Here is a 17,345-nt window from a genome sequence, read left to right on the forward strand (position 1 = left end):
GTATAAATAATAAATAAATAAATAAATCATTAAAAAAAAAAAAAAAAAAAAGAAGATGAAATGCCTTTATAGATTTAACAACTCCCAAACCAAACTACTATGGATTCATTACTTAAATTAGCAGCCCCGAAGCAAGCTAGTTGTTAACTTTTTAAATTTAAAAAAATTAAGGTTTAGAAAAACTTCATAAGCAAATATAATAAAAACACAGCAATGCAAGATAAAGCCTCGTTACATTGTTATCAATTTAAAAACTAAAATAGCTTGAATATGAGATATGAAGTTGAATTTTACTTTGTCCTTTTCTTCCTCTGCTCTTCCTGGAGCAGTCACTACCATGGGTTTCATATGTGTCATTACAAGCTACAATGTAGTTCTGTGTACAGTTTCACTGCATGTACTCTAAAAAATATTTGCTTCTCATCTATGTTTTAAAAGAGTAATCAGGCCAGAGAGATGACTCAGTGGTCAGGTGCTTGCTACAAAACCTCATACCCCTAGTTCAATTCCTGAGGTCCCACGTAGTGTAAGGAGAGAACCAAATAGTGTAAGTTGTCCTCTGATCTACACACACACACACACACACACACACACACACTTACATACAATAAACAAATATAAGAAAACATTTTTAAAAATTAAAAAAACAAAAAGCCTATCACATCATTTATTTCATAATATATAGGTTTTAAACTATATTTTCTAATTCAAAAATATTTTTGTTGCATTTTTATATTTTACATCTATTTCTTTCTTTATTTTGCTCCATTATAATAAATGATATAATAAATAATACAACACATTTAAAGCATCTAAACACTATTGAGTATGCATACTACTGATTAGTTAGTGTTTTGATATTACACACAATGCTTTGAAGAGCATTGCTATTCCTTGGATGCACAATAAAAGGATGCTGAAGAATTGGCACTAAATCAGTAGGAGCCTAAGAAATCAAGGTGAGCTCTACTTCTGTCCTTTGGAGGAAACCAGCAAGAGACCCAACTGTGTAAAAGGAATATCTTGCATATTGTGTGGATGGAGCAACACTTGTCAATTAAACAATTTATGGCATATGACTGAGGCAGGAGATAGATGGGACTTCCAACAGGCAAAAACGATTCGGGGATAGAGCCAGGCATGCGAGACTCACTGAAAAGATGTGAAAAGGACAGGACACATGGTGCCCGAGCTTGGGTAACCAGCCATGTTGCAGAATGTAGATTAGAATAAATGGTTATTTAAAGATATGAGCTAATCATAGAAAAGCCTAGCTATAAGGCCTAGGTATTTGCATAATATTTAATGAGTCTCATGAGCTATTATTTGGGGAGCTAAGGGATGGAAGGAAAAACCACCCACAACATAATGGCTTCCTACAATACAACTTCTCTGAGATTGCCATGCTATGAGAAAGCACAAACCAACCATGTGAAGAGACTATGGGTGCACACACACACACACACAGACACACACACACACACGCACACACACTGTGGAGGGAAGGAGAGAGAGAGAGAGAGAGAGAGAGAGAGAGAGAGAGAGAGAGAGAGAGAGAGAGAGAGAATGTATTTTCTAGACTTTTCTGCTGTTTCAGCCATGCTAACAGAAGTGTCAGATATATACACACATGAAAAGCCAACTTGGGCATCAATCAAATGTCATATGGAGCATGGATGAACTCTTTCCATAAGGCCTTTCAGAACTCAGAATTGCAGAGTCAAAAATTAAGGAGTCATGAATACTTTTTATCCTACCAAACTTTAGACAATTACAAAGAAATGTTTTCCCCTGAAATTATCTATCTATCTATCTATCTATCTATCTATCTATCTATCTTTCTATCTATCTATCTACCTATCTGTTTGATTGCTAACTAGAGAATTTTATTTATTCATCTGAGTCTTAGTCTCTAGTCTAGGTTGGCCTTGAACTCATGGTGATTCTCCCATCTCAACCTCCTGAGTGCTGAAGTTTCAAACAGAATCCACCATACCAGGCTAGAAAACATTTCCTATGCAATATATATACCATTTTTTTTTTTTTTTTGGTGAGGACTTTACTCAAAACCCCAGTGCTTTTTTCACTTTAGTTGTACTGTATTAAAAGCTCTTTCCCTGCCAGGACAGCACTTTACATCTTCATTAATTTTCAGCTGTCTCCATAATTAAACTTGTCTCTCAGTGACTTTTCTGAGGTGTAAGCCTGTTTTTTTTTTTTAAACCTAACTCTCATATTTGACTGAAAAAGCCCCTAGGCAACCTTTCTAAATAGAAACCGTTTGCAGGTCTGGGGGTTTGGAAGGGTGTATGTTTGTGTCCTTGTCCAATGTCACTTATCATAGGATGTCAGGACAGAAAGGGGTGATAACCATGACATGTCCTACTCCATGCTCCTAAGGGGGTCATGCCTTATTATTTCCTTCAGTTGTCCATGAATGACCTTTTAGATAGCTGCCCACGAGCTCCAGAGCTCCAATGTGTTCATCTGGTGACAGACTCACCCACGTACATCAGCCCTCATGCTCAGAAATACAAAAAACCCCCATATGTTTTCTCATATATGGAATATAGTTCATATTAGAGGGAATATGGCTATAGACAATAGGCCATGAAAGCAGAAGAGAGGGCATGAGAAGGGAAAAAAGAGATGCTGAGGGAGCAAGGAGTCCAATAGGACACATGTGACCTGAAAGTGGGAACGAGGCTATGGTGGGGTGGGTGGAAGGGTACAAAGCAGGGGAAGTCAAGGGGATGGCTGACAAGAGGTGTGGAGGATAATCAACCAAAGCAGTTTGTTTGGAAAATGCCATAATGGAACCTAGTTCTGAGCATGCTAATTGAAAAATAACAAAACAGCAAAGACATTGGGTGCTCTTGTGTGGTTGGCTACATCTTCTGTTGCCCTGGAGTGGGCAGCTTCAGGGATCATTTCTTTGCGGCACATACTTCTTTATCTCATCATGTCAGTATTACTAGAAATATTCCATAAATCTGAGTCATGAATAGAATAGAAGAGCACTGGCCTCCCATTGCCTTAGTGTTTCTAAGCGTATCCTGACTGAGTGGACTCTGCTTTCCTATTCCCATAGAGCCAAGTAAACCATCAAATTCAATGGCTACCAGGAATAAAAAATTAATGTGCATTACAGATATCACTTAATGTTTGAAAGTTAAATTTATTTTCATCTGATATGTATGTATTAGTGGGTTACCATGAGATGTATTAATATATGGGTGGATATATCATATGATATTTAAACATTAATCCCCCCTCTCTGTGTGTGAGTGTGTGTGTGTGTGTGTGTGTGTGTGTGTGTGAGTGAGTGTATGTGTACAAGTACATGCAACAGGCCTAGTGGTAGACATTGGGTGCCTTCTTCAGTTGATCTCTGTTTTCAAAGTAATTTTTTTTTAATTTTTAAAGATTTTTAAAGATTAACATATAATTGCACATTTATCCCTTTGTCTTCTCTTTTTAACCCTTCCCATGCACTCACTTTGCTATTTCTAGAATTCATGGCCTCTGTTCTCTAAACTGTCGTTACATATATATATATTTGTATATATATACATATGTATGTGTTATGTATGTATTCCTACATATATCAACACAGCCTCCTCAGTCCATACAGTGTTGTGTGTATATGATTTCAGTGTGAGCCCATCCTTTGGAAATATACTAGTGGCCCCAATGATTATCTCTTCCTCAGCAGCTACCAACTGCCAATAGCTCCCCAGTAAGGCGTAGGGCCTAAGGACCTCCTCTCCTCCACGGCGAGTTTGGTTAATTGATCTTCCTCAGGTCTGGTACAGGTCACTACGGTGGCTGTGAGCTCAGGATTTTGATAGCCATATCAGGTTCAGAAGACAGCACTGCCCAGAATTCTCCTCTATCCTTTCTGCCCCATCTTCATGATGTCCCTTGAGCCTTGATGGTAGTGGGAACGGAGGGTTGAGAAAGATGCTCCCTTTGGGGCTGAACACCCCATCTCTTATTCTCAGCATTTTGACCAATTATTTATCTCAGCATTGATGATTGTTCATTGCAAAAAGAATCTCCTCTGACTAAGGTTGAGATCAGCCCAGGTCTATGAGTATAAATACAAGTATTTAAAAGGCAACTTGACAATGTAGCTATTTAGTAGAAAAAAATAGCGTGTTCTACCTGGGGGTATATGACCTCATCGCCCATGGGCATTTGGCCAAGATTATAGTACCAGGCATAAAATTCTCTCCTGTGAAGCAGAAGAATATCCAATAAAAAACTTGCAAAATATCCCATTAAATTCATGGGACCAATGTACGGTGGTGCATCTTTCCTGGAAGATCCATACTGAAGCACATGGGGTCCAGCACTGGGTAAGACCAGTGATGTGCACCTTCCAGCACCATGAAAGCTTTGCATCAGGGAAGATGTTTCCTGGTTGGTTTGAGATTGGTTTTTCTGTGTTCTGTAGCCAAAGTGTGTGGTATCCTTAGCAACAGAGTCTTACCACGTACTTGTGTGGTCAACTAAGGGACATGACAAAAGCCTGTGCTGCTTCAGACATCCTTTGAGCCTCCTTGACCATGAAATTTTAGGGAGACATCCTATTATGCTTTGCACCATGATTTTCATTAAATAATGTTGTCTTCTGGGAACAGCATGGCAATCTTTGAAATTTACTGATCATTGTCTTGAGTCCTTAATTCTATCAGTTTTTAAGGAAGAGGGAGCCTCTGTTTTATTTTCCTCCCAGGGAGCGAGGACAGAAAAACTTAATTTACAAACAAAAATATATCTATTAGAGGCTCAGGGGTGATGGCAGCATTAAATCTGCTGAACTGCCCTCTCAGCAAATTTTCAAGGGAATCACCACCCAGACAGCTGAAGTTTCTGATCTTAATGTGTAGTTTTTGAGCCAGACTTTCTTAGCTGGATTATGGGTTTTCTAAGAGTGTCTTCTCATATAATTAATTCTTTGTTGTTTGTATTACAAAGATATATTACCAATCTGTTGCTTGGCTTTAATTTTGTTCATTTCAGGTTTAGTCTTGCACATTATGCATCTGTGTGCATATGTGTGTGCCTGTGCATATGTGCATTGTGTGTGTGCATGTGCACATATGCACATGTGTATATGTTCATAATGTGTGCACATACTGACTGGTGTGCGAGAATGTGCGGGTGTTTATATGTGTGTTGTGGCTGTCTTAGCCAGTATTCTAGTGCTATGAAGAGATACCATGACCAAGGCAACTCTAATGAAAGGAAGCATCTAACTGGGGCTTGCTTGCAGTTTCAGAGATTTAGTCCATTCTTATCATGACAGGAGGACATGGTAGTATGCAGGTAGACATGATGCTGAAGAAGGTCATACATCTAGACCTGCAGGCAGCAGGAAGAGAGAGAACCACTGGGCCTGGCTTAGGCTCTTGAACCTCAAAGCCCACTTGCAGTGTCATAGTTCCTCTGATAAAAACCACACCTCCTGGTCCTTTCAAATAGTGCCTCTCTCTGGTGACCAGACATTGAAATCTTTGAGCCTATGGAGGCCATTCTCATTCAAACTGCCACAGTGGCTGTTGTGTGTCATCCTCTGTCACTACCTATCTTATTATTTGAGACAAGGTTTACTATTGAACTTGATACCACCCACTGGGTAGGCTGACCCAGTGAGGCCCAGGAATCAACCTGTCTCTGCCCCTCCAGTGTTGGAGTTACAGACATGTTTTTTATGTGGGTACTGGATGTCTGAACTCAGGTCTTCATTCTTGAGAGGCAAGTGCTTCACTGACTGGGCTGCTTCCACAGGCCCTACTTTAAGGTCACTTTCATTGAACTAATAAATCTGTATGTTGCCTGAAATCACATTGTCTTTTACCCTCAGGTAATAAGGGTATTATTTATATTATGACTTATATCAAGTAATAATTCTTCTATATTATTTCCTTAAAAAGTTTGATTCCTGAATTTTAGTCGCTCATCTGTTCTGGAATTTATAACTGTCTGTATAATCTGATAAAAGGATGTGATTTATTTTGTATAGAAAGCCAAGTATTGCGCACAATGTACTGAATAGTTTATTTTCTTTAGGAATCAAACATACCAATTTTGTCAAGTTCCCATATATGGCTGATCTGTTTCTGGCATCTTTATTATGGTCCATGAAGACAAGTAGCACTGTGGCAATTAAGACAGTATGGCTTTGCTGCACTGCTCTTTGAGGCAAAACTATACTTTCCTAATTGCTTGGTATATCTTTCTTAATTTCTAGACAGGCTTGTCCCTCCTTTTTGCTCTCAGAATCATCTTACTTATTCTTAGTTTTTTTAAATGTCAACTTTGAGACTTGACTTATAAGTTCAGTGGAAACTTATGATGAGATTTGCTTAGTGGAATCTCTTCCTGTTGCTGTGAAAATATCCCTACAAAAGAGACAATGGATACAGGCTTTATTTTGCCTTATAATTTGAGGTATAGCCCAAGTAACTCCTTTTAAAGATTTATTTGTGTTTTTGTGTATAAATGTTTTACCTGAATATATGTCTGTGTGCCACATGCATGCCTGGTGCCATGGAAGTCAGAAGAGAGCACTGGGTTTCTTAGAGCTGGAATTACAGATCATTTCAGCCATCATGTGGGTCCTGGGAACTGAATCCAGGTCCTCTGCAGAAGCAGTGAATGCTCTTCACTGCTCAGCCATCTCTCCATCCACACAACTAGCTCTTGTTAAAATGAATTAGGTAGCTTCCAACCAGTATAAATGCATAAACATTTCCAATTACTGTATAGTGAAGAGAGCCTCATTGTTTTTTTAATGTAAAGCTGTTTGTTGTCACAATCAACACCTAACACCAGTATTTCTTACTAAATATTCATGTTATTAGTGCACAGACCATCTGTATATGCGTATAGATACTCTCCAACTTAGAACGTGTCTTGGGAAATTCATTTTCTGTAAAATTTCTAAATTATAAAAACATTCTTCATGATTTAGTGTGCAACTCTAGTCTCACCGCGAGAATGCTTAGTTCATAACTGTTACAGCTCAAACCCTCTGTGTTTTATATGCTCCTTTGTTAGTGGTGCCCGGCCATATCTTTTCCTTTGAAGTAGAGCTTCATTCTCCAGGCTATGCTGGTCTGGAACTCATTTTGTGATCTCAAATTCACAGCAATCCCTCTGCCTCATCTTCACTTGTGGCTCATTGTCATTTCTGTGGTTGTTTAGGGTGATGGGAGATGCCTTCATGTTAGGTGTTTGGGATTTATAAACGTTTCTTTCTCGAGACAGTGAGGTGCTCAGTGGGTACAGACTCTTGCTGCCAACTCTAACAACCTGGGTTCTATGCCCAGGATCCATATGGTGAAAAGAGTTCTGGAAAACTGCCTCTGACCTCACACACATGCCACTATATGTATGTACACTGCCTCACATAATAAATACATAAAAATGTAAAAAAAAAAAAAACCCTTTATCTGCTTAGAAAGTTGAAAGAAGAGAAAATTTATATTATTTTGTTCATCAATGATATTCTCTGCCCCTAACTACTTGAAACATGCTCCTTATATTTTTTGTGTTTATTCAAGTCCTACATTTCGGTTTCTATGTCATGTATTCATTTACTTTTTTGTTAGATATGAAGGATCCTTCATTATATTATTTTTTTGGGTTATAAAGAACAATAGTTGCATGACATCTACAATGAATCTTTAATTGGCTGTCTAGAGCTTTCCTTTGGTGAATTTTTCTTCTTCTTTAAATGTACTCATTTCACTCTGGAGGAGTGTGTTTGCTCAAGTTTGGGGTTTTCCTACCACTTGGAAGCCTTTGCACTTCTCATACACACATCACTGATTGTTCCCTCTCTGAAGTCACCTAGTCACACCCCCGGCCATAATGAACCTTCATTTCCATGTGCTCAGAGAACATTTGACCTGTGTTCGTATCATTTTTTTTTTTCCTAGGGTCTCCATTGGAAAGTCACATGGAGTGACTTGGAGAAGTAAATGTTTATTTTCCTGCTTCTGGAGGCTCAGAACCTAGGGTGCTGGCAGACGTATGCTCATGCTGGAAGTGCTGGGAGGCTCTGCTCCAGGCCTCTCTCTCTCAGCTCCTGGAAGATGCTTGGCTTATGGTAGAGGGTCCCCACTCTCATGTGCACGTGTCTGTCTCTTCACATGGTACTCTTTGTTGCTGCTCAGAGACAGGGTCTAACGCAGGCTGGGCTGCAGCCATACTCATTTGTACTTAAGACAGGTTTACAACTCCTTCCTGATCCTTCTGCCTCCATCTTCTAAGTGTCTGAACTACAGACACGTGCTTACATGTAGTCCCTACCTATTTCCAATAGGCCGAAGTCTGAAGTACTAGGGTTGAATTTTAACAGAAAAATGAGGGGCAGGAACAGTTCAACCCATAATACACTTACTAAAGCATAAGTTACATTTTGTATTTAATATTAACTTTATGTACCAGCATCATGCCTCACCCCTATATGGAATATAGTATTCTTCCAGGGAAAAAATTTTTAAACTTGCTTAATCATATAAAAATTTCAGTTTGTAGTACATTGCCTGATACAGAGAAAAGGAAAAAATGTTAATTGAATGACTATTTTCCAAGGGAGTCCTTGATATCCCAGAGGTATTTCTAAGACTGGGATTTTTGTACTTCCTTTATTATTGTGACATCTCAATATCCACTATTTTAGACATTTGGTTGCCACATATAAGAATATTTTTTATCAGAAGTAGTCCCTATTCCACATATTGTGGGACCCACATGGAGACCAAATTACTATGAATGTAACATTTATATAATTCCTGATTGTCTCATGGTTCTTTCTACTGCATGTAATTTATTTTACCCATATGTAATAATATAAATGTATATGCTAAAAAGGAAACATAGTAAAAAAATATACAATTTGGCCAGATTAAAAAAAAAGGAAAAAAAAAGAATATTTTTATCTTGGTGAGTCTGAAATTCTGAATGAAAATCAATATCTATCATATCTCATCTACAAGGTTGCCAAATACAATTAGCCAAAACACCATGAATGTAACATTTATGCAATTTCTTATTGTTTCATGGTTCTTCTTGCTGTATGTAGTTTTTAACTTATGTGTAATAATATAAATGTATATGCCAAAATAATCTTTAGAAATAAAAGAATGTCTTTATTATTTTGACAAGTAGCTAATATTGGTTTAGCTTACTCCAATTGGAGAGTGCATGGAGAAAGGAAACAAAACCAGAAAATTTGATTAAGGAAATTTTATTTTTAAAAATTTCTCAAGGTGAGTGGATCTGAGGGGATGGATCAGTGGGGCAAAGCACTTGCTGCAAAAACATGAAGCCCTGAGTTCAGATCTGTAGTATCTGTAGAAGCTGGATGCTGCATGCATCTGTACCCTGTTCTTGCAAGACCTGAGGCAGGTAAGTCCAGTCAGTTTAGCTGTCATTGGAAGTTCCAGATTAATGTAAGACCCTACCCCATCTCAACAGTAAGATGGAGCGTATGGGCCTCTGGCCTCCACAGTCAAGGTCGAGTGAACCCACACACGTCTACACGGATCTTTTCCTCAAGGCGTTTTCATTACATCTAGTGATCGACAAGAACATATTTAACCTCAACAGCTTCCATATTCAGTTACCTGCTTTAATTTGAATTTAGAAGTGATTGAACACAGGGGTTCATTAGATCCATGACTACACATTCTAATTTTGAGAATTCAGGTGCTTGGAAATGAGTTCACTGTAACCTCTGGCTACAGTAGCAGCATGCAGTCGTCTCTCATTTCTCATCACTTAAAATCTTCCTTCCTGCCTCCTGCCCATACTCAATCCTTACTTTTTTTTTTAAACATGCACACAGGTCCTGCACAGAGGAAGTGCACAGTGAGTTAGAGGTGTCCAGTAGTTCATTAGTTCAATCCCTACCACTGTCCTAAGAGGAAGGTACTCTCACTAACTTACAATGAAAGAGTTGAAGCACACATACCATAAGAAATCTGCTCAGTGGCTGTGACTTCTAACTGGCACAGGGAGAAACTTTGAATGGAGTTCCCAAACTAGGGGGTTTGGGTTGCTTTGCCAGCCTTTCATTCTGGTAATAATTGTGCTCTGAGTTTCTTTGGAGAAATTTTTACTTCTTTGTGGCACCCAAATTTAAAGTCTCTTTCTAGCTAGGGATGGACGTGTACCCCGACTGTGGCTTCACTGACTTGAGTGAGCAAGCTAAGCATTGCAAAGGACAATACTAACAGAAGAGGCCAGCCCACCCTCTGGAAGAAAAGCCCCCGTTGTATCCTGTCATTTTGACTCTTTGAACTCTCTTGGCTTCTGTTCTTACCAAATCTAATTTTTAAGTGATTATTTTCTTAACCTTCTATCATGAGTGACTTGTCCTCCCAATACATTTCTGCTTTGATGAAGTTTCTGGAGATGTCTGTTGCTGACAATCAAAGCACTCAAAGAACAAGCAGGGATTAGTCAGGCAAGGACCTGAGGAGCTGAGAAATTCCAAGGCAAAGGGCAAAGTCTGTGCCTCAGGCAGTTCATATTTTTAGGAGATGCCAGAGAGCCACATTGACAAAAGAAACAGCCTTCCCTCACCTCAAAGGAGATAAGAGACTGTCCATTTTGGAACCAAATATGAGTGACCAAGGCCTGAGAACACAGATTTGTGTTATCCCAAATGCCATGTTCCCAAGTGGTAATTGCTTCATAAAGCTTCTATAGTAACAAAACAGAAAATGTCACAAATCAAGACACCTTTCTTTCTTTTTTCTTTCTTTCTTTCTTTCTTTCTTTCTTTCTTTCTTTCTTTCTTTCTTTCTTTCTTCCCCTTCTCTTTTTCCTTCATTCATTCCTCAACTTTCCATTTCTCCCTTCCTTTCTCCTCCTCCTCCTCTCTCCTCCCATCCCCTTACCCATACCTCTGTTCCTACCCCTACCCTTCCTCCCTCCCCTTCCCTCCTTTCTTTTCTTTTCTTTCAAGACAGGGTTTTCCTATGTAGTCCTGGCATCCTGGAACTCACTCTGTAGACCATGCTGGCTTCAAATTCATAGAGATCTGTCTGCCTCTGCCTCCACATGCAAGGATTAAAGGTGGGCACCATCACCACCTAGTTTTCAAGATACCTTTCAGATACATTTGTGCAAATATCAGGTAGGCAGGTTACAGCAAAGTAGAGCAGTCTCTGCTGTTGCTCTCAGATGTTATCGGTACGTTCCAAAGGGACTTACCCAACAGTCACAAGAAACATAGGTCAGACACAGAGGCGAGCAATAATGGCCACCAAGAAGATTAAAGATAGCCCAAGATAATATGGCTGTGGGCCTGCAGTATTCCAACCTCTCTACTTCATTAAGTTCTAATCAGTCAGCCATTCCTGTAGGTTTAGTGTAATCTGGGACTTGTTTTTGGCAACTTTTGTTCCCAGCAGAGGGCTGGAGTTAATGAGGGAGCAGGGAAGGAGATGGGGTTTAGAAGATTGGCAGGGGCCAGGTATACATGTACCTGCTGTGTGAGGACTGTGGGCTTTAACTTAGAGCCATGTCCTGCTTTGTTATGTTTTCTAAGTGAGGCATTTGTTACTGACACATCTTAAAGCTGGACTCAGTGGGGTACAGCGGCCAGCAGCTTTATTCTTTCTTCATGCTTCTTCCTACAGAGTCATTTCCCCCTAAATTCTAAAAGAGATCTTAGCCAGGCCACATTCTTTTTGTTCCTTCTTAGAGAGGTAAATGAATGACTCTTTTTTTTTCCAAAGGTTATGAAATATGTAGCTCACTCAAACACTAAAAGTGTATACATTTCAGTCCAATTAAAATATTCTATCTTGGGCCTGGGGAAGTGGCTCAGTGGCAAGCCACTTGTCTAGCATGCTGAAGGCCTTGCAGTCAATCTCCAGCACCCCAAATTGCTTTCCTTCCTCTAAGTCTTTGCACTTCCCTTTGGGATGGGGAGGGACCTGGCCATTTATTGGTGCACTGAATGTGATGTGCAGCAGGGGAGAGACAGGACAGTCTTTTTTTTTTGAAGATTGCTTTGAAGCATTCAGTTTCTGTATTGCCACAGGTCACCTCTGACTGTACACTGATGACCCTCCTGGCCACCATCAGTTCCTGTTTACTTATATCTGTTGGGCTCACCTTCTACACAAGGGGTCATTTTTGGATGAAATTCTTTCCAAGGAAGCTTGGGGCTGTGGGAAAAAGCAAGCAGCTTGTAAAGAGAGGAGGCAGACAACTGGAAGTCTCACCAAATTTCAACATGGCCCTGGTTTCCAGCACAGCCTCAAGTCCCTGCTGTTATCCTGGCTAGGTTTCTTACCTTTCCATTTGTTTTTCAGGGCCCATTTTGCACTCTCCTGAACTCTATGGCTCAGTGAGCAAGCTCACAGATGTTTTCTGTGAAGCTCCTTTGTACAAGGACACGCCTGAGAACCCGCCGATGGTTTCCTAGCCAGTTCTCTGCTGGCTGATTCAGGCCTGGAGCTAAGATCTGCAAGGTTAGTTTTGGATTCTGCAGACTCAGCGCTCTGGTGGCTGTTACTAGTATCCGTTGTTCTTAAGTCTACAGTTTTAGTTCAAGCTGAAGCAATAAGAGAAGTGCTGTTTTAATATTCTCCTGAAAAGTGATGTGACCAGATGACCTTATTTGCATAATCTTAATGAATACAGTCTCCAATCATATTACTTCCTCAGCCTCCATACAAAAATAATCATCTATCTTTCTTATACTTAAAAAGTCAGACTGTCTCACTAATCTAACCTGGCTCGAGTTCCTTTGTGTTGGACGGCATTAAGTTAGTGACACAATTCCTTTCTCAACAATCTACAGGAAACATGGGGGCTCTTTTATCTCCTTCTTTTTCTTTTAAAAATGAAAACTCCACCAGCTGTCAAGTGCTTGAATGTGGACCAAACATTTAAATATTCAGTGAAAATTTGGATGTGTTGTATAAAGCACTCAGCAAAGTGGAAAGTCCCATGACCACTTTCAAAATAACCCAAGCAAGCAGCAATCAGGGATATATTCTTCTCTCCATTTGTCCCCAGCTCCACAGCACATAATGTGAGCCCCCTTGCACATTGGGAGGGAAATGGACAGCACTTAGACCGATCCTTACTTTGATATGTGACTGTCAGGCTTGCAGATTGTGTGTCTGTGCAAGAAAATTGCCTCCCAGTGCACCCGAAGATGGAATTTTAAGGAAATGTTTCTTCCGCCTTCCTTTTCTCTTTCCATTTATTCAGCATTATGTGACTCTGCTGCTGAGCACCTGTGGGGAGGAAAGAATTGTTTATGGAGGCCCCAGTGGAATGAGCCTGACCAAGAGAAAGTAGGCCACACAGCGAAGAGGTATTTCCAGCCTTTATTTAGCATGTGTTCATTAAGTATCTACTGGGCATAAAGAACATTTGAGAGGCGACTGACTGCTAGATGCTCCTAATCTGGCTGTGGCAAGAGGACACTCAGGCATGGTGAGTTCAAGTTAACATCTGTGGTGCTGGGAAGAGCATCAGTCTGTACTGTGAGTTTGCAAGAGGTAAAGTTACAAACAAGAAAGGGATAGAAGTTACAGAGAGCAGACTTGGGCTGAATGCAAGACAGACAGACAGATAGACAGATAGGCAGGCAGACACACACAGACAGACACACTTGTTAGAAAAAGAGAAGAGGTTGCGTGTGGGTGCCTGTACCCACTGGAGGTCAAAGGACATCTTTGTGGAATCAGTTCTCTTTTTCCATATTTCCATGGATTTCAGGGCTTTACTTTAGGGTTAACCAGGCTTGCAGGGCAAGTGCTTCTACTTGCTGAGCCATCTCACCCACCCTAAATGTAAATTTGTTATAGAAGTGACTACATTTTGGACCACATTTTGGAGAGGTGAAATTCTTGTCGTGTTCAAGCCAATGTGGGTGAGAAGTTGTCCGGGTATATTTGTAAAGAATGCTACTGTAGGGAATAATTGTCCTCAGACAACCGTGAAAGGACAATAGTCTAGGTTATATTCAGGGATGTATTGAAAGATCCTGAATGGATGTCTAAAAGTGCTGGTAAGCAACTGGAGAGATGGCTCTGGGGTTGAGAGAAATTGTTGTTCTTCCAGAGAACACAAGTTCAATTCCCAGTACCTATGGCAGGGAGTTCACAGCCACTTGTAACTCCAACTCCAGGGGGAATCAAATCCTCTAACATCCGTGGCCACCCGCACACATGTGGTACACATACATGTACTTAGGAACACAATACATATAAACTAAACAAAATAAATCTTCTTTTGAAACATTTTTTTTTTTGGAGACAGGGTTTCTTTTGTGTAGCCTTGGCTGTCCTGGACTCCCTCTGTAGACCAGGCTGGCCTCGAATTCACAGTGATCCGCCTGCCTCTGCCTCCCAAGTACTGGGATTAAAGGTGTGTGCCATCATGCCCAGCTTTCGAAACAATTTTTAATGTATTTTATTAATTTATTCATATTATTCATATTACATCTCAATTGTTATCCCATCCCTTGTATCCTCCCATTCCTCCCTCCCTCCTATTTCCCCCTTACTCCCCTCCCCTATGACTGTGACTGAGGGGGACCTCCTTCCCCTGTATATGCTTATCGGGTATCAAGGGTTTTCTTGGTAGCCTGCTATCCTTCCTCTGAGTGCCACCAGGCCTCCCCATCCAGGGGACGTGGTCAAATATGGGGTACCAGAGTTCATGTGAAAGTCAGACCCCACTCTCCACTCAAACTGTGGAGAATGTTCTGTCCATTGGCTAGATCTCTGTAGGGGTTCGAAATTTACTGCACGTATTGTCCTTGGCTGGTGCCATAGTTTGAGCAGGACCCCTGGGCCCAGATCTGCCCATCATAATGTTCTTCATGTTCATAGCAGCCTTATCCACAATAGCCAGAACCTGGAAACAGCCTAAGTGTCCCTCAGTAGAATGGATAAAGAAACTGTGGTACATTTACACTATGGAATACTACTCAGCTATTAAAAACAAGGAATTCCCGAAATTTGTGGACAAATGGATTGAACTAGAAATGATCATAATGAGTGAGTTAATCCAGAAGCAGAAAGACTCACATGGTATATACTCACTTATACTTGGGCACTAGCCCAAGGGATATGACCCATGAAAGTCTTCACTTACCAGGAAAGTGGGACAGAGGGGAAGACATCCTATTGGAACTCTAGGTGAGAGAAGCACGGGAGAATGGGGAAATACAAGGATCAAAACAAATTTTTATTAAATATTTTTTACATATGCATTTATATTATTATGCATATATACAATAAACTACCTGCAGCAAGAAGAACTATGAAATAATCACACGAATGTCACATTCATTGTGGTTTGGCTATTTGTATTTGGAAGCTTTAAAGAAAACATCTTTCCTATCTTGGTGAGTCTAAAATTCTGAAAGTAAATCAATATCTATCATATCTCATCATTATCAACTTAAAACATCTATCTAGCCCTAAAAATATCTTAACCCACAAACAACTAAGCTTAATTGCAAAACTAAACTATCTGGTCTTCAACCCCATCAGAGACTTGAGACGGAATAAAATTGATTGTCTGAGTCTACAGGGAGTGCAAGTTAGCAGCTTCCCAAATGAGAAGGTAACAGAGACAGTTTGCTGTCTAAACAGTTACCCAAAATTCTCTATAATGTTGAAGCATCGTCTTCAGCCTTCTGGCCCAATATACCTGACAGACATATTTGTGAGGCAGGAACTATTGAGGACTTGCTTACCCTGTCTTGGAAGAGTTTGGCCATGGAGTCTGCCTGCATCCAAGCTTGCCCTTTTTAAGGCAGAATTCTGTCTTGATAGAAAGGAGGACATTTTGCTCAGAGGCTGGATTGCCACATTTGAAGCCAACTCCATAAGGAGGTTCTTTGATGCTCATTATCTGTTTGGAGGTAGGCTGGGTGTTGCCAGGAGTTAACCTGTCTCATTGTAAATGTATCTTTGAAATAATAAAAAAACGTGTTTAAATGCCATATTCTATACGTCTCTGAGGTTTTTTGAAGATCTGATCTAACTATTTTACCTTATCTTTCTATAGAATCCTATCTGTCTGTTACACCTAGGATGCATATTGTTGTGATAAAAATATGCTGGTAGTACTGAAATAAAATGTGTATATTATTTTCCACACGTATATATGCATACGTACATATCTCTGATAGCTTTTGCTTACACAGTAGATATAGTAAGAGGTTAATACCATAAAATAGAGAAATTATGGCTATGCTTTCTCCCTCTCTCTTAAAATATCTTATTACATTGTCTTCTTGTTCTTATGATGATGATGTGAGACGATGGGTGTCTGAGTGATTGGATGAAGTAATACAGTGAATGATAAACTTTGTGACAGAGCAGGTTACCTGCACATAAGCACTGTGATCCCTCAACAGGAAGTTTATGTAGTAATTTACAGGCAGGTGTTGAGTAAGTATGGATATGCTGAATAAAGCGATGGCTCATATCTGGGCAGGGTAAAACAGGGCAGATCAATAGTTTACCACATTATTTGGGACAGATGTGCACTGTATAACCTAAGGATGGCTTGTTTGTTTAAGAACTTTAGACTGTGATTGACTGGATAACTGGAACCATAGAAAGTGAAATCAAAGGCAGAGGAGATGACCAGGAGGGTAAAGTGCTTGCTGAACAAACATGAGGACCAGAAGTTCTTATCCCCAACAGTGTAGAAAGCTAAACACAGCAGCTTAACCCAGAGCTGGGAAACTAAACCCTGGGGCTTGCTAGCCAATTTGTGAGCTCAGACATAGTGAGAATCTGTACGTCAAAAATAAAAGGTGGAAAGTGATAGAGGGAGATGCCTGAGCTTGGCCTGACTTCTGGTCTCCACACACCCGGGCACAGGTATTTACACTTGCACCCCACACACTGCCCATGGTAATATAAGAGAAAATAAAATCACAGGCCTGGAGAGATGGCTCAGCAGCTAAGAGCATGGACTGCTCTTGCAGAGGAACAGATTTCTCTTCCCCAGGACCCAAACACCCAAACACAGACACACATTCATGCATGTAATTAAAAAGACAATGCATCTTTTAAAAAGTAAATGAAACTGTGGTCCAGGATGAATCATTGCATGTGGGTAATTCTCTGGTGCCTCTGAATTCTAGGTTTGTAGGACAATGAGCATGGTTTATGGAATGTCCAGACAAGGATCCAATGAGATTGAAGGGTGCAAGAAGCTCAGGCAGGAGATAAGAAGCAAATAGCTCTATGTAGCAGGTAGCTGTGAGCTTACTGAAGAGAGAGAGAGAAGAGAGAGAGAGAGAGAGAGAGAGAGAGAGAGAGAGAGAG

This window comes from Acomys russatus, chromosome 4 (genome assembly GCF_903995435.1).
Source record: "Acomys russatus chromosome 4, mAcoRus1.1, whole genome shotgun sequence".
Taxonomy (NCBI): Eukaryota; Metazoa; Chordata; class Mammalia; order Rodentia; family Muridae; genus Acomys; species Acomys russatus.